General features: G+C 41.8%; 1 protein-coding gene across 1 annotated transcript in view; it reads left to right on the plus strand.

Moving 5' to 3' along the window:
* LRRC15 (leucine rich repeat containing 15) overlaps nt 1-17,602 on the plus strand; it is a 44,883-nt gene that overhangs the window by 20,696 nt on the left and 6,585 nt on the right. The gene's annotated exons all lie outside the window — the stretch shown is intronic.

The raw sequence follows: 17,602 nt of genomic DNA on the forward strand, positions 1-17,602 counted from the left end.
AGTCGTGTCTAAAGGTCCTATAGGAATTAACATGGAAAACACAACTTTTTTGAGCCCCCTTTTTCTTGGCCCCTGCTTGATGGAACACCCCAAAACTTTACATGAGCAACAAGACTCACAGGAATACTTTAAAAAAAAGATTTAGTGAACGTTCGTCAAACAGTGCCAAACATATAGGCAAGAAAAAAAACACTTTTTCTATGGAAACATGGTCCTAACTATAACTCCCTAGTGGCAACCGCCAATAGGTAATAAATAAAAAAAAAATATATAATATATATATTACACCAAATACTTACCATGCATGGTTGTTATGTGTGGTAAAGATAGCATTGTAAAGGCACTTTCTCTAAAACCAGGTCCAGGGCTAAAACCATCAACTTCCCACGACCCAAGCTGTTTGACTGACTTGTGAGGGTCTCAAGGGGCGTCAGTTTTCTAGGGAGAACCACATAAATCAGTTCTCAGTTTGAGGCCTTTTTTATGTGGTAGGCAGAAGTAAATTGGAAATCACTTCTGCCTACTGGGGAAAAATTGTCTACAGCTTTTTATGATATGAGTTCTGCAGGTTGAGATGAAAAGGCCATGCAGGTCACTGGCACCTTGGAAAAAAAACTTGCAATGCTCCCTAGAAGAAATGAGGATGAGGAGCCTCATCTGCTTAAGGGGCAGGTGTGACCTATCCTGAACCAAGAAGGGATTTTCCACAGCCACTGCTGACACAGAGGGAAAACATGTTGGAAGCCAGGCGAAGTTGGGGGGTTGGGTCACCATTGATGTCCATCACTTCCTCACATGGGCAAAGTCCTTTGAAACCACTACAGAAAATTGTGAGGCATCCCGTCAAGTTCCATTCAGTCCCTGGGAAATAACATTCTTTGGAAGTGCTTCATGATTAATGCACCAAATTTAAACAGTTGGCAACTAACTATATAGGCAAGAAATGAAAAGATCTATCCGAAGACCAGAAGTCAAATGGTTCCTCACTGGGGCACAGATAGAATGAATTCTGTGCCCCAGCATGGAACCAGGCATGGTTTGGATTTTTTAGTAATAGAAAAAATCCAACCCTGCCTGGCTTCTCACTGGGATGCAGAAATATATGTGCCTAAGCCCCTGCAAGGAGTTCATTCACTGTGTTGATTTTCTTCTTAGCATTAGAAAAATCCAAATCACGCCTCGTTCCAGGCTGCAGTGCAGATTCATACTAGTCTGCATCCCAGCAAATTTGGGAGACTGGATTTTTTCTTTGCCTCAGAAAAAATCCAAACTGCAGAAGCTGTTCGTGCGGGCACCGACAAACTCACATCTTTGCTCCAGCGAGAGGCTGCTACTGTTTGGAATTTTCCTGAACCTTAGAAAAATTCATACCGTGCCTTGCTTCTTGGTCACAATTTTGACCTGTGCCGTGGAATGGTTACACCCACACATGTGGGGACACCCATTGTATTGTCAGAAGTGTGGGGACATTAGATAGCAGGATATTTCCCTGAAGTTCTAGAGTTTTCTTTCACAGAAAAGTGAAGAAATGGTGACCTTGAGAGGGCTATGATCCTGTATATGAAGATGAAAGGAAACAACTATTTTTTTAGGGAAAAGTACTAAAAATCTGACAAACGCCATGTTTAGAGCAATGTCACGGCCAGTCAGTGAGTATGAGGGAGGTCTGGCAGACAGCGATAGGATCCTTATGATGTGTAAGTGTTAACAAATTATCTGTTGTGATATGTTCTCATATAGTCCAGTGGTGAGATCTGTAACCACATGACAAAACCTAAACCGGAATTTCATTGCAGCTGCTTTCCAGATTTCCAAAATGAACTACATTAGTTTATTGCATGTGGACTCCTTGAACAGATAACGAACTCCTACATGACTGGTGCCACCATGCTTAAGAGACTGAAAAACAAAGCTGGGGATCGAGCCTTGGCAGGCATATGTGCCTCCACAAGGAAAACTGAAAGAAGTTACCATGGCTTGGGAAATAAATGGTGAAAATCTTACAAACATCATGTTCAAAGTTCTACTGCCAATAGGTCAGGGCAAGTGAGGTTTGCCTTGCACCAACATAATCCTTTGCTCATACAGAGTTAGAAAATATATAATTTTTATACTTTCCAAAAATTCGTACGTTTGATGAGCAGTACTCCATAAACAGCAAAATTGGATTATATTTGCTTGATAGACGATTACATAAAAGTATTTGTGGTACAAGAAGAAGAAAATGGACTTCTTGCTATACTAAGAGCCTTGAAAAAATCCGATAACAGGACGAAACACGTGTCGGCTGAATCTTGTCAACTTCAACCTACTGGCTGAATCCTGTGAATATCGGCAAAGATTGTTTTCAGTGGGACCTCTTATTGAACTGGTCATAGAGGTGATCAAATCATTTGAATTTGGTTTTTAAGTTATGTAATCCATAATGCTACTTTGGGTTTTGTTAGGTGACTTGCGTTTGTTGGATATGGAATTATTTCTTATGTTTAATAAAATGTTTGACTTGAACTAATTTAACACATACCCATTTTTATGTCTATGTATAAATTATTTTGTTATTTCAAAAAAATAAATCTGTACTGATACATATTCTTATTGATACTGCCTTTGATGTAGTTTTTGGAACTTTGGTACAGGTGTGTTCCACTATTTACTTTCTGTTTTGATAATAGCCAGAACAGTCAGTCGTGTCAATGTTTTTTCATTAACTTGATGGCTTCACCCCCTCTACTTGGCTTATCTCTGAGACAGGGAGGGGCAGAACGCACTGGTGGTCAGAGATTCTTAGTAATATTTGTGTTTTGTATAAGAGAGCTTCGTGCCACCATGACAGGTTCCTAGATTACATTATTAAATTAATAATCGAATCCGGTAAATCAAGGGCAAAAACGTACTCCAATCATCAGAGAAGCAGCCCAGAAGAGAATATGCACCTATCAGTTTTAGTTTTCGAATTAAAACTACATTACAGGGGAAAGTCAGCGTCTGCCCCGCCCACTGACAACACACAGTGGCATCAATGCGAAGATATTGTTTTTGTTTCTTCAGAATTCAGAATGTCCAAATTGTGGTAACTTTTATTGAGCTAGATGCAGAATGAATTTGAGTGAAAAAAAGACAAACAAATGAAGTGGAACAAGATAAAAAAAAGGAGAAATGAAAAGAAAAAGGAAGGCTTTCAAGAACAAAGGGGGTCAAAGAGTGATAATAACGACGCCGTACAAAACAAACTCAGATAAATCAAGCTTGAAAAATACAGGAAGAACAAGAGGTACTTGGTTGTTTTGGAAGCGTCAAACAAGGATGATTCAGTTTGACTGCTTTTTAAGCACATTCATGTTTTGTAGTTTCTATACTCCTCGTTGGGTTGTGTGTTTTTTTTTCTTTGTTTCCGTGCTTCTGGGAGATGGAAATACATTAATTCTCAGTTCAAGCCAAAAAATGAGAAAACGTTTCATCTGCACTTGCGAGAAACACCCTTTGTTTACCATTCCTTTATAGTTTTGAACAAATATTGTATTTATCTGTTCATTTATTTACTTATATAGTCATTTATTTATCGTAGATTTGTATATAGCAGTGTTCACTCTAGCACAGAGATATTGGTGTACTGTGCAAAGCACAAAACAATTTAATCCCAGTCAAATTCTTTAGACAGTTCCTTACTTAGTGCCTTGAGATCCCTCTTTGAGACCTCTATTTATAAATTCCGCGGGCATATCTTAACCTTCATTTCCTCACAAATACCTTTCAAACGTTTCCAAACTCCCTTAGCCCATTTCATTTCACTTTTCTAAATTTCATTTTTGCACCATAGAGCGACCTTTTGCTCTTTGCCAGCACTCAGCCAAAATCTAATTAATGCCATTCTGGCCAATATACTCCATCATATACCAGCCTCCAATCTCACAGCCTGTATCATTGACGATTCTGGAAGAGACAGTAAACTGTTTTAACATTTCCCCTCCTCAGCATCCCAACCACTTTTACCACTAACAGACAGCAGCTCGGCTCCAGACTGGGCGGTATCATGGCAGCGTAGGCTTTTAAAACAGGCTCTGGGACATTTTACCATAGTCCCTATTACATTTTTTCAGACCTATTTACAGAGGCAAGGGCCTTTGCATTTGATGGTTCAATGTGCAGGTTCCACTTAAAGGATTTCTCAAACCAGACTCTAAAATACTTATGTTCATTCACCGTTTCCAGCTTAGTGGATCCAAGATACCAACCAAAGTTTACCAGTTTTACCAAAGCACAACACTTTAGACTTCTCCAAATTTACCACTAACCTTTTAACTTTACAGTATTCCAAAAGCGCATCCGGCTTCCTTTGCAGGCCTATCTCTTTTTGATCTAAAATCACAGGAGGTATGCTAGATGTTTTCCATCCACTTTGGGGCTGACGTCCCTTTCCACACCCACGGCTGCTGGTAAGTCCGCTATAAATAGCGAGAAGAGTAAGGGTCCAGGACACAACCCGCCGCAGCCCATCGTGGATCAGGATTTTCCGTGTCGGAGTTCCCTCAGTAACCATAACTACCTGAGCCCAGTTGTGCAGATGTAGCTCCAGAATTAGGACCAAAAGACTCTTTGGAATGTCCGCTTTACCATAGTTTCCCCTAAGCCCTTCCTGTCCACCGAATCAAGTCTACGAATTAAAGCACATTAGGAAAACACCAAGGCGCCCAGAAGTCCTAATTTAGGGTACAAGTACCAGAGTGAGACAGCAAGAAAGGAGTAGAGTGGCAAAGCTGAAAGAAGGGGAGAGGTACAGGAGAGAGATGTAGAATGGAAGGTACCGAGAGGGGAAGCAGAAGGCTTGAAAGGACACGAGGTCCAGGGAAAGGGGAAGAAAGATAAAAGTTAACAGAAGGTGGATCTCAAAAACATTGTGACTAGCCAAGATAGAGGAGTCATAATTATGTGTACACAAATCTGGCCCAAATACACATGTACAAAGTGCCATTGAAGTGAAATGTTAGGTAGATTGACCCATTCTGTCAAAGTACTAAACATCTTAACATTTTTGAAGTAGACAATTTTAACCATTTACGTCAAAAGGTACCAAAAGTTAGGAGTTCGATGTTAAGAAACCACTGAGCCATAACTCTACCATATACCTTTAGGGATGAGATCCCATCATTACTTTTCAAACCATGTGAAAAACGTGGAGCTAGTGCTTTGTTTGCAGTCATGATCAACTGATCATTAAATGTACCAAAGCATGTATAAAAAAATCTGATACGCAAGAATCTTGTGTACATTTTGGAATGGGGGAATTTTTAACTGATTTTTGTATGATTTTCAAATTTGCTGAATAATTCTGGGCGTTGAGATCCATCTCGTTGGTGCCCCCTGGCACCTGACCCAAAAACTACTTCAAAGAACAGAATGTTACAGCAGTTCTACCATTTTATTAACAAAAGACCTACCATTTCTATTGTTACTTATCAAACCTTAACACTATCAGCAATAACACCAACAAGCAAGATAAAACTATCTAATAGCTCTTCCTGAAACATACACATCTACAAAGGTACTCAGTGGTATCATAGTTTGAGTAATACTTCTTATGCTAAAAAAAACAATATATATTGTAGTAAAAATATATTTGGCTGAAGTCTGCAGTATCAGTGAAATAGTACTTTTATTAAGTTCATGGGAAATGTGTAGTGTACTTGTAAAATCTCTTGGTACTCAAACGCAAAAATCATGCAGACCAAATGGAGCCAGTTGAGCAAGACAGCATAAATAAAAACCTCCCTGCCTTTTAGGGGATAAAGACTAGCGGCATAGTAAGCCATGTAAGAGCACACATATATTTTTCTAATCTGGGTAAGCCAGTACTTAGAATCCTCTTTCTGAGGCCATATGACCATGGTTGTTCGTACAGATGGTTCTAATTAAAAATAGATAGAAATGACCCTAAAAAGTCTAAAATGTAAGGAGTTGATTAAGGTGACCTTACCACAAATCTATACACAGCAGAGGCTGGATGCATGAGACAAATGATGGAGACATTTACAAAGATGCAAGAGGGCTGCTCAAATTCCAGCATCATGGAGTTCAAAGATAACTTGGTGCAAAGCGTCTGGTTCTGAGCTCATAGTTGCAATTACCTGATTATCTGCTTTGACGTAAAAGACCACAGTCCATACACAGATTGTACTAATGTATATTGAAGACTGTGTTACTGATAAGTTTTGGCACAAATTGAAGTTGACCTAGGTGTTTGACAACAGAGCAATAGCAAACACATAAATTCAAGGCACTGCACAAGTTAGGGCCCACCTACCTGAACAGTCATAGATATCTCTTCCCACCAACCTCCCAGACACCTCCCCCACAAGACTCCATTGTGCAGGCATTCTACATGTACACCAAACCAGTTCATGAGTCCTGGTTTTTCTTCCATCACTCCTAAAGTGTGAAACCATCTCTCACTCCACATCAGAGCTTCCTCCTCTCTTCTTGAATTCCACAGAAAGCCAAAGACCTGGTTGTCCAATTAACCAACATACCCTAGGCAGGGCCTGACACATACACATCCTCAGTGCCAGGATACCCTTGTGGGGGATATTGTGCTTTACGCATAACAACTTAACATACGCAACAGCACCCACACACCAAAGTGAAACCAATACACTTTGAGGCGTAATCCTCGAAACTGTCAGATCTGTAGCACTCTTACAGAACTTGTGATAGCCAAGAATGAACCAGCCCCAGAATCCCAAAAGGGGTGCCAAGACAGCTCGGGATTTAGACTTGCGCACATAATTTTTTATGAGTGGCCAAACTTGCATGACGCATGGATTTCCTTGCAAAAGTAGGTGAGCAAGGCTTGTTTTGTAGTACCCTTTAATCAGCATCTTACACAAACCATAAATCCTGAACATAGATACTACAACCTCCTCTGTACGACCCCTCCTCCACCCAATCTCTGCTGCTGTGAGTTTTCAGAACTTCATAATTCAGAGAGCAGGGCAATTTTAATGCAGATCATATAAAGAAATGAATGACGGCTTCGGCATTTTTAGGGCCCAAGTCCTTCACATGAGATCTGGGTTTGAAATCTCGGTAACAGTAGGTGCAGTATTACCGCACAACAAATACAGATGCCTTCTGATGGAGTCCCCAGGACCTCAGTTTGATCAGGCCAGTACTCTACAATCGGGGGCAGAGAGCGTCCTGCACCGGAACCGGAAAATACAACTTGTTGCGACTGCAAAAGGACCACAAAACCCAGAAGCTACTCCCTACCCCAGCACAAATTGTACAGATAAAATATGTTGATAATTGCGCAGGAAAAAAATAAGTTTTGCTTCTCAGAAGGGAGAAAACATCCTAGATTCCGATCTGTAAACCATTCAGTGATGCGGAAGTAGCGCTTGCAAGAAAGTAAACTTTCTGTATTGGTAATACCCCAGGCGCTATAGCCACTTTTAAAAGGAGTGTTGTAGTGGTAGCGTACTCCTACAGAAGTACTTGATATTGACAGGCAGTGTTGGGTACTTTGTGCTGGCACGTGTTTATTGTACTGTAGAAATGATCGGTAGCACGGTGAATAATTCTTATGATTGTAAACACATAGGACCTGATTACAACTTTGGAGGCGGGTGTTAATCCGTCCCAAATGTGACGGATATCCTGCCCACGGTATTACGAGTTCCATATCATATAATGGACTCGTCATACAGCGGGTGGTATATCCGTCACATTTGGGACGGATTAACACCCTTCTCCAAAGTTGTAATCAGGCCCATAGTTTTCAGACGTAAATTTGTGGTAGCGAGCGCGTGGGCAGCAGGCACAGCACAAACGGTGAGAAATTCTTTCCTGGTTCCCAGACCGACAATAATGTACCACCCCAGAGTTTACTGTGTAGGGACCACCCCAAAGAATATGTGGGAACTGCACCGCTAGTCCGAGCTCCTGGAAACACACCAGTATAGCAGTGCTTAATTTGTTCCGGTGCTTGCAGCCGGCGATGGGTGCAGCAGTCTTTTCATTACCAGCCTCAGAGCAAAAAGCAAGAAAATGCATAAAGAAAGCAGAAACGGAACATCGGAAAACAGTGTCAAAGGGAGAAAACGGGGATGAAAAAGAGCCTGCGAGAATCAGGTAAGGAGACAGGCAGCGCAGGGTGGTGAAGAAAGAGACAGGATTGACAGTGGAATCAAAAGTATGCAGTCTTGGTTTGGGCGGCTCCTCTGTAATAGCGGAAGAGCATCACCCTCCCTGCCCAGTCAGGCAGTGACAAATAACAGGATAATAAAATAATTGTATTATCATTTTATTTGTCACTGGCTGACTGAGCCATCCAAGTCTAGGACCGGGCCATGTAAGGGAGGAGGAGTGATGGGCACTGTTAAGGGTGCATATGGGTTTGGTCAGCCGTCTTAAGCCGGCCAAACCGACATGCGCACTTAAATTTTTCCAACCCAGCTGTGTTGCACAGGCGGGTGGAGAAATGGCAAAGGCTACCTGTGCCTGAGCAAGCGCCAAACCAGCCTGCTCAGGCCAATCCTGGCACTGCTCTCATGCTTGGTATAGTATGAGAGCAGCATCAGGATTGAGAGCCTATGTTTGTGCCCCGGTGATTGCCACGAGGACGAGGAGCACCCAGGCAGCCAGGACCAGAGCGGCAGAAACATTTTCATTTTTTTATTTTTAAACACCCACCCCCTGACAGTCCTCTCCCCGCCCCACCACCTCTGATTGGCAGCAGCCACCACTGAATCTTGGTATTTGGCAACCCTGCCTTTCTCCCGGCGGGCTCCTAAAAATACTTTGGCCGACGCACTTATGTTTATTTATCAAATTAAGTTCTGCTTATATGCAGATTTCTACATATAAATCATAGAATTGTTTTCTAAGTGGACACTAGGGACACCATGTAAGTAAGCTTTTCGCGAACAGTGTGTTAGTGTTAATTGCTTAGCAATCCCTTACAACATATTAATTGTGCCTTTGGAGTTATATGTGTTGCTGTCATTCTAGTAGGCCAGCCAAGCTAATTCTGTTGTTCTTTGGAGCTGTGTCATGCTGTAAGATAGGCTTAAAGTAAATGAGCGATTTTGCTCTCCCCACACCATTGCTAAACTTTTGTTTGTTAGTATATTGGTGAAGACTTGAGATATTTTAGCCTTAGAGATATTGGAGGTACCTGCACGAGAAATGTATTTGACTTCTTTTAATATATTTTAAACGTAATCTTCTCAAGGTGTTTTCCGGGCCACTCCCTAGGAGCTGCTTCCCATCCTTTGTAGGAGAAGATAAGCGTCGTAAGTAGGGGCGGGTAGTAAACTCTGCTCCTCTGGCAGAAAAGCTCTGCCAACTGCCTCATGGCTGAGTTTTTTCTCACTCGTGGCGCACCAGCGTTAAGTTGCCGCGAGTGAGTGAGAACATTGCATGCTACGCCGCCTCCTGGCGAGATTTCTCAGTGCGAGTGGTCGAGGTAGATTGCTACTGCTCATGTTGAGAAAACCGCAGCTCTTGTTGAGAAAGCTGCAACTCAAGTAGAAAATCTGCTCAAGCAGAAGAAAGAAGTAGTGCCCTCTGGCCACCACATGGTGCTGTTCGAGCTGATTGCACAGTGCAAGACAAGCCACCAGCGCTAAAAATCAGCACGAGCAGCGCAAAGTACCGAATTCTGCGGCATCTTTCGGAGTTTTTAGATCATTGCACAGAATATTCTGCACTATTTTCCAGGCATACTTGCTCTTGGTTTTTGCAGGTAGGGTTGTGTCCACAAATACTGTGCCACTGGTCTTCCTGTTTCTGCCATGTAAGAGGAGTACATATTTCCTTTGACTTTGTATTTGTATCGTGACATCTAGCAGGTAAGTCATAGGAAAGCGAGGGGAAGGACTTGTTGGGCATACGGAGAGAATGGTTGCTTCAGAGATAGAATTGGAAGGTTCTATCTGTCAAGAGTATTTTGAATATTAATATTGAGCCCAAGTAGGTGTTTACTGGGTCAGCAAAGAGTCTTGCAGCCAAGTCAGTTCTTTCCAGATCATCTGTTTCTGTTAATCAAGGGCACCAGTGCAGAGACTGTAGGAGCACTCTAGATCCAATTATTGCACTGAGATTAAGACACAGCTACGGCAGCTTTCTCCTGAGATCGGTCAGCTGGAAAAAGTTCCGTTGTTGACTGCTCTTATTTAAGAGGTTGTGCTGAATCCATTGACGAGGAAGACCCTTACACTTTTTTATTGAAGAAGCACATGTGCCGGGAAGGTCCACAAGTGTGGACGGTAGGAGGCAGAGATCTTTCAAGTGGATCACATGTTAACGGTAAGGGGCCATAGGATGACTATGTCATAGTGAGGATACGCTGAGACCCTGCTGACTCTACATTCTGTCCTAGGATGTCGATCCATTTGTTCTTCAGAGAACCTGTTTGTTGAAACCTAAAATTGTTGAGGTGGGGGTTTGAGTCATTGATATAGGAGTGGAAGGTGAGTCTGAAATGTCCAGAACATATCTGTTAGGCCAAACATGTAGACCTTGACCACTAGCCAAGAGGAGCAGCCTAGGGTGTTCTCCGGGACACAGCGGCAACCTGGAGTCTTGTTTGACTCACTGTCAGAAAAGATTTGACTCACGTTAGTTGACTTGTAGTTTTGGTTGTTGTTTGAATCCAATAAATGAATGTGCTTACGAACACTATGTCAAAGGCAGTCAATATTGACATGAAAGTGAACATTACAGTGGAGTGGACCAAAGGCAAGGGCAAACGCAGTGTACTAGATTTTTGGGGACTTTAGGAAGTGTTGCACCTGTAAACATTTTTGGGATAAATGAGAGTTCCTGGAAATGAAGATGAGTGATTTGGTGCATGTGGTGCTGAGAACATTGGGAATAGTATTTAAAGGGCCCCGAGGTTTGCTTTTGGTGTCTTTACTGTAGCTGACTGGGTCTTATTTGAATGTGGCTTTGTTAGTAGATAGCTAGCGTTTAAGCTGCAGTTTGTGGTGGAGTAAAGACTGTAGTTTCTACCTTGCTAGGCAAGATTCATGTTGTGGTTGGTGTAGACACCTTCTCTTCCACTTTGCTCATTTAGATGCAGTTTATGCTGCTGTGGTGGGTGTAGCCACCTTCACTTCCACGCTGTGGTGGGTGTAGCCACCTTCTCTTCCACTTTGCTAATTCAGATGCAGTTTGTGCTGCTGTGGTGGGTGTGGACACATTCTCTTCCACTTTGCTAATTCAGATGCAGTTTGTGCTGCTGTGGTGGGTGTAGACACCTTCTCTTCCACTTTGCTAATTCAGATGCAGTTTGTGCTGCTGTGGTGGGTGTAGACACCTTCTCTTCCACTTTGCTAATCCAGATGCAGTTTGTGCTGCTGTGGTGGGTGTAGACACCTTCTCTTCCACTTTGCTATTTCAGATGCAGTTTGTGCTGCTGTGGTGGGTGTAGACACCTTCTCTTCCACTTTGCTAATCCAGATGCAGTTTGTGCTGCTGTGGTGGGTGTAGACACCTTCCACTTCGCTAAGAATATAATCTTGTAGGTCTCAGCTGGGGAGTTGCCAGGGGTGAGGATTTGTGAGGGGATGGCAGTAGCATTCTGATTACTTTTTAGATTCCCAGAAAGATAGTTTGAATATTTGTGGTGTCTGGGATTGGGTTGCGATGGGAAGAAGGGAAGTCAGTTGTGGGAAGATGAGTAAGTGATCGGTCCAGGTCATGGGGGACGGTGTTGTACATGGAAAGAGTGAGGTCCGCGTTTTATTATTCAATTTTATTTTATTTAGATGAGGGTACTCTTGTGATTATCGACATGAAGCATAAACCTAATGGAGAAAGGAGCTTAAATTAATTTGATCCACTGGTAAATTACTCTGGTGTATTTCATGGAATTGTAAAGGGGTGAATACTTGGAAGAGCTCTCTGCAAATGGCTTTATTCTATAATATAATTCTGTCTAAAAGGTGTCTTCAGAATTGAAACTCTTTGAGAAAGCTCACTAGTTAGAGTGAGAAATATTTTTGATGTCATAGGTGTGTTACTACTGTGTCAGGCTTCTAGCTACGTGGCACAGTAAACCCATACGCATGGAGGTCGGTTTGACGTCCCATTGCTAACATCACTGTATGTTGTCTCGCTGCTATGCCCAGTTCAGTTTGCAGATTCTGGGCTGTCTTCAGTAAGTAGACCTACATCTCTACAACCTAAGGAGGCAGATTTGAAATGATGCATGTATATAAAAAGAAAACGTAAACATTAATATATTTTAGGATATTTATTTAACCTTAAGAATTAATGTAGTATTAATATTTATTTGAAACATTGTAAATTAAATTACGTTATTTCTGTATATAATTTATTTCAATTACACTTCTGAAAAATAATTCTATGGAACATTTATTATATTCAAAATAATTATTTTGTAATTTAAAATTAAATTAGTAATGCTGTAACATTTTTATACAGTTACAATAAATGTATAAAAATAAATACGATTAATATTTAACTTAAAAATATTTTAGCTATTTTTTTAAAGTTTTTAATCTACTTTCGAACGTTTTCATATTGTTAACCATGCGGAAATCTGCGCCCTGATAGCGGAGGTTTCAGTTGAGTGTGCAGATCATCAAATATGGGCATAAAGTCACTACTAGTAGTAACTTTACAGTAGTACTTGATGTTTTCACTGACCCCTCTGCCTACTTCAAGGGATTGGGACATGTACTTCTACACTTTTAAGTAACTTTTGACTCTCAAATGGTGAACAGCCATACTAAAGTTACTTAAGAGTGTAAGAGTAAACTTACATATGTAGATGTACTCGTGTGCAAGTTTACCTTTGGTAATAGACCCTAATATGTTTAATTAGTCAATGTACACATCAATATGCTGTAAGATGGTAGTATGGATCTCATTAACCCTCCGGCAGACTGAAAAAGCTGTCTGTAGCCAGGCCCCAGAACGGAAAGGAGACCAGAGGAGGAGCTCCACACCACATGGAATGTGCAACCCTGCAACTCAATCAACATTACTGCAATGCTACTATTCCCAGTGCAAGCCTTGGACACCCCAGTTAACATTACGGTCAGTATTGTTAGCACGTTTACAGGTAACTGAATCACCACTATCTTTATGCATGAGTGTCTCTGTACTCCAGTACCATCACTGCAAACCGTTGTAACTGAGTTAACAACAGTGGATGTGATCGCTGGATACAGAGGCTGTCACTTCTGCAAAGGGATGTTTTCACAGGACTTACAAAAATTCCCATTCTTCAAAAAGACAGCTTGCTTGCTTCTTTTTGTGTGAATAACACAGTATCAAAGGCACTTGGATCAAACACCAGTTAGGTCCTGCTGTTCGTGTTCTAAAATGCTGACACAGTTTGCTCCTGTTTAGCCCGATCAGACCTGTGGTCGATGGCCATCACTTAAACCACTCTAGATAGTAGTTATGACCTGTCTACAAGTTTTGAATCTCCATAGAACCCCATGGTATCCCCTTAATTGGAAGCAGTATTAAAACAAAACATCCCAGCCGGAGATTTACTAAGTTTTCATGCAACGTCTCGCAGCTACAAAATTGGTTGGGCTTTGTTGTGTGAAAAGGAGAGAGGAGAACAACATCATATCTACTAAAATATGGCTCTATTTCTTTCTCTGACTGCACTGGCTCATTTCAGGCTACTGTTAGGATTGTGATGTACAATATGGTATGGTTGTGGGATCTTGTGTGTAACACACTCGCAAAACTGTTTTGGGTCCAGTCGAGCTAATTTGTAAAAACATTTAGCTCAACCTTGGGTAGCTGTCACTTCAAGCATCAAGGTTCAAACAAAGGAACTAGTGTAAAGCATTTAGAAGCACTAAACAACAAAATAAGAAAGTCACACAGCACAACAAAATCTGACACCAATTTATAAAAAAAGATATATCGTTGTTTATGAAGTGTTACACACCAAGATGAGCAGAATCGACCAGAGGGTTCAAGGGATATTGATTTTTAAGCATAACGTAACTTTCAGCTTTTTATTCCAAAGCGCAACTAAGCATTGGTAAATGTGAGGTGACCAGATCTAGCTGGGAGAAGGTCGGGGGGGGGGCAATAAGGAGTATTTGAACAGCTACCTGGTATTCAAAACAATCTCAGGTCTAGTTACACACTTCACGTCATCACCACCATAGTCTTCAGTGGAGTGGCCATGACACTGGGGATGCAGGATGCTGAAAGATGCTCTGGGTGCTCTGCAGTTGACAGGGGTGTCCATGTAGTTTTTCCTCACGGATACGGGGGGCAACTTTTGCCAAAGGGGTCAATGTTCCTTGAAGTCCTCTTTGAGCCAGTAGAAGGCCAGCTGCGGCAGGACTACCGGTCTCCGTACACAGTGTGTCCAGCGCTATCCTGATGTGAAGGCTGGTACCCATCTTTGGTGACCAATCTGGACTCAGATAACACTTCCAGGTCCAGCAGACTTGGGTGCAGCTTTTGGCCATGAATGACCAGTATCTTGGGTAGCCCAGCGGTGGTCAGCAGAGATTCGAAGAATGTGGCTACTGACTTGCCGAAGTGGGCTTCTAAAGCATTGATGGCCTAGGTGCGGGTTCCCTGGGGGTCAGACAACTGATTCTTGGAGTAACTTCTTTGGGCTGGGGCTCAGGAGTGACTTTTCCACGAGCCACAGGCCTCTCTTTGCTAGCCCAGGTTGTGGCAGTTGCAGTCCATTAGATGGGTCAGCCTCTCTTGCCATGTCCATGGTCAGTCCTTCTTCTGTCTTTCCTCCAGTTCTGTCATGAACAGATCTGTGGACATTTGTTGGGGCTCCAATCTCCATGTTTGTTTCTGTTAATTGTTTGTTACATTAATTATGAATAACAAGTTGCTACTCACTATCAGTGTAATAAAAAATGGAGTACAGTCAGCTAGAATATAACCATCCCTGGCAGCTGAGGTAAGTAAGAAATGTTTTTAAGCGTATATTATATGCTTGCGTGCAGGTGAGAGTGTGGGTATGCGTGATTGTATGTGTGTGAGTGAACTTAAAGGTCAAATGTTGTGTGATGTCAATTCCACCATCCCACAGCCCTTTTGTGAATTGACCTTCATGATGAAAGCCAGTTAGAACTGGCGGAGAGTTGTGTGCAAAGGCAGAATTAAAGATATGTCAGGCCTGTGCTTCAGAAAGGTCAGTAGGGCTACAGGTGTGTCCATGCGTGTCAGGCCAATGCGTTTAATGACATCAAGGCTCCTGCTATTGGTCATAGGTCATTGTCTTTTATGTTACACTGTCTATCCACCAGTTGTTCAGCCAGTCCTGATTTTCACAGCAAATCTAAGGCCCATTTTATGAGAGATCAAGAAAAGGGGCGGTACTTCCCCACCTCTGGAGTTGCTGATACCAGTGCTGCCAGTAATTGTATCAGCAAGATAAATCTAGCACTGTGTGAGCCCACTAAGAAATGAAGAGTTGCCACAAGAATTGGTAATTGTAAATCCGATCTGGTAATTCCCCATTTTAGCTCAGACTTTCACCTGGAGATTTTGACTGCTTTTAGGAGGCGAGATAGTAAACAGGTCTGTGGTGTTTACCGTGGATCTCATAATTCCAAAGGGATGCAGGCACTGCCATTCCCAGCTCCGTCATAATTAAGAGGCCGCTACTAATGAGGGCAGGCCATGTAGCTTTTATTTTCCAATAAGTATATATGTCCAGCACTTTCTGTTGCTAGCTGAAAAAAAGAAAGAGGACTGGCTGGAAATCATCCTCATGACATGGGCATGTTGACATTTCGGTCATTTCCGGCCTTGTTCTCTCTCCAAAAAAAGTGAAAAGGTATATTAGTAGGTTTCAACCTAGTTTTGAAGAAGAGTATCATACTTTTTGAATTCTCAAAGAATTTGAGGAGCAGTCCTGGGAATATATGGCATGTTCCCAAACTACAAAAAAATGTTTACATGGTGTGCCTTTATGCATAAAGTTCATTAGCACGTTAACTTTTTTCTATGCAGAGAAAATTTTGTTCTTAGTTGAGAAAATATTTCTTCTCCTCCACCACCACCAGTACCGTGGGTGCTCTCTCTCAATTCTCACCCTGGACGGCGATTTTCTCATGCTCTCAGCCAGTATCCTGGGTGGTAATGAGATCACTTAGTTTCTGGGGTTTCAACAACTTTGTATGTTATCCCTATCCCAGAATGCCCATGTGAGCAGACATACTTCCAGCAATATTAACCATGCATTTCTAATATTACATTTGATTAAACCGATATACGAAAGTAAGCTTGAAATTGCACATGCAAATTATGTAATTTGTGCATCTAAGGTGAATCAGGTCTGTCATATTTACACAAACGTGTAAAAGTGATTCATTTTGCAGTATGTGCTGTACAGGAATGCCTATTCCTCCATGCATTCACTCATTCATTCACTGTATGTGACACCTCTATCACATCCCTGTGCATGCCACAACAGAAAATGGAGGCCTATTCACAACGGCAAGCTGGAGGGTGTAAAGCAGAGCACATTTAGCAATCTTTTACATACTCTTACATTCCTTGGTGCATTGGCCCCAAAACATCTGAAATGGGGATGAAATGGGAATATTCAGGGTATATTCATATATAGTTAGTACAATTAGAAGGGAGTGCACCCCTTTGCAATTTCACTAATATGTAGGGTGTTGCCAATGTGTGTGTAAGAGCATATAAAAGAGTACAACAGGAGTACTGCCATTGTAAAAATGGCCGTCCCTATGTAGTGGCTTCTTTTTAGCTCGAGCGCACAAGCACTTTGACCTGTTGTAAGTATTGTGGGCCTTTAACCACGTCCCCTACATGCCTATCACTTTCACTAGTTCCTGGGCTTGCCTTTCAAAAATCTTTTGTTATCATTGGTAAATGCTTTACATTTGTCCCTCCTTTGGGTGGATTTGTTACCGCCTTGCAGACTGACTCTGTTACATGGATAATTGCACGATTGCCGATATGTTTGACTGTGTGCAAACTTCTTTTTTCTTCTTGTGCCTCTCCTTCATGCTCATCCTCATGGCAGCTATGGCGCTCTGAATAGGTTTGCTTTTGTCAACTAATGTTTTTCTTTTCATTTTCAAGAAAAGTCCAGTTAGGAATTCACAATGCCAATAGCTCCAACTGGAGCAAATGCGAGACCAGATGCATTGCAAATGCTTGTTTAGTTCTCGGTTCAAATCTATTTTTTGTGATTTTTGTTCCTAGCTGGTAGCAGCTTTTGTTGTGTGCCCATTTCATGCATTACACCTTCACATTGTCTTGGATATTTTATTGACACATGTATCACTGTAACAAAGATAATTCTGGGAGGCTTCTGCATGAACATCTCTTCCCACATGGCTGTGTGATTACAGCACCTCAATAAACTTGCATTGCTAAGGATCATTGTCTTCTGTGCATTTGTCCCACATTTACCAACATTTGATTGTCTCTTTGTTTTTTTTTGCTTTTGGCATCGAAAGTACACCCTCAAAAGCCATATCCGAAGTGATGTTGGCTCAAAAGCCTTGACTGGCAGAATATGTGACATGTGGCTAGTTGGCATCTATGGTTTTGTTCTGTAGACTGTTATGTGGAAATCTGCCACACTATATGGGAC

This window comes from Pleurodeles waltl, chromosome 11 (assembly GCF_031143425.1).
Source record: "Pleurodeles waltl isolate 20211129_DDA chromosome 11, aPleWal1.hap1.20221129, whole genome shotgun sequence".
NCBI classification, from domain to species: Eukaryota; Metazoa; Chordata; class Amphibia; order Caudata; family Salamandridae; genus Pleurodeles; species Pleurodeles waltl.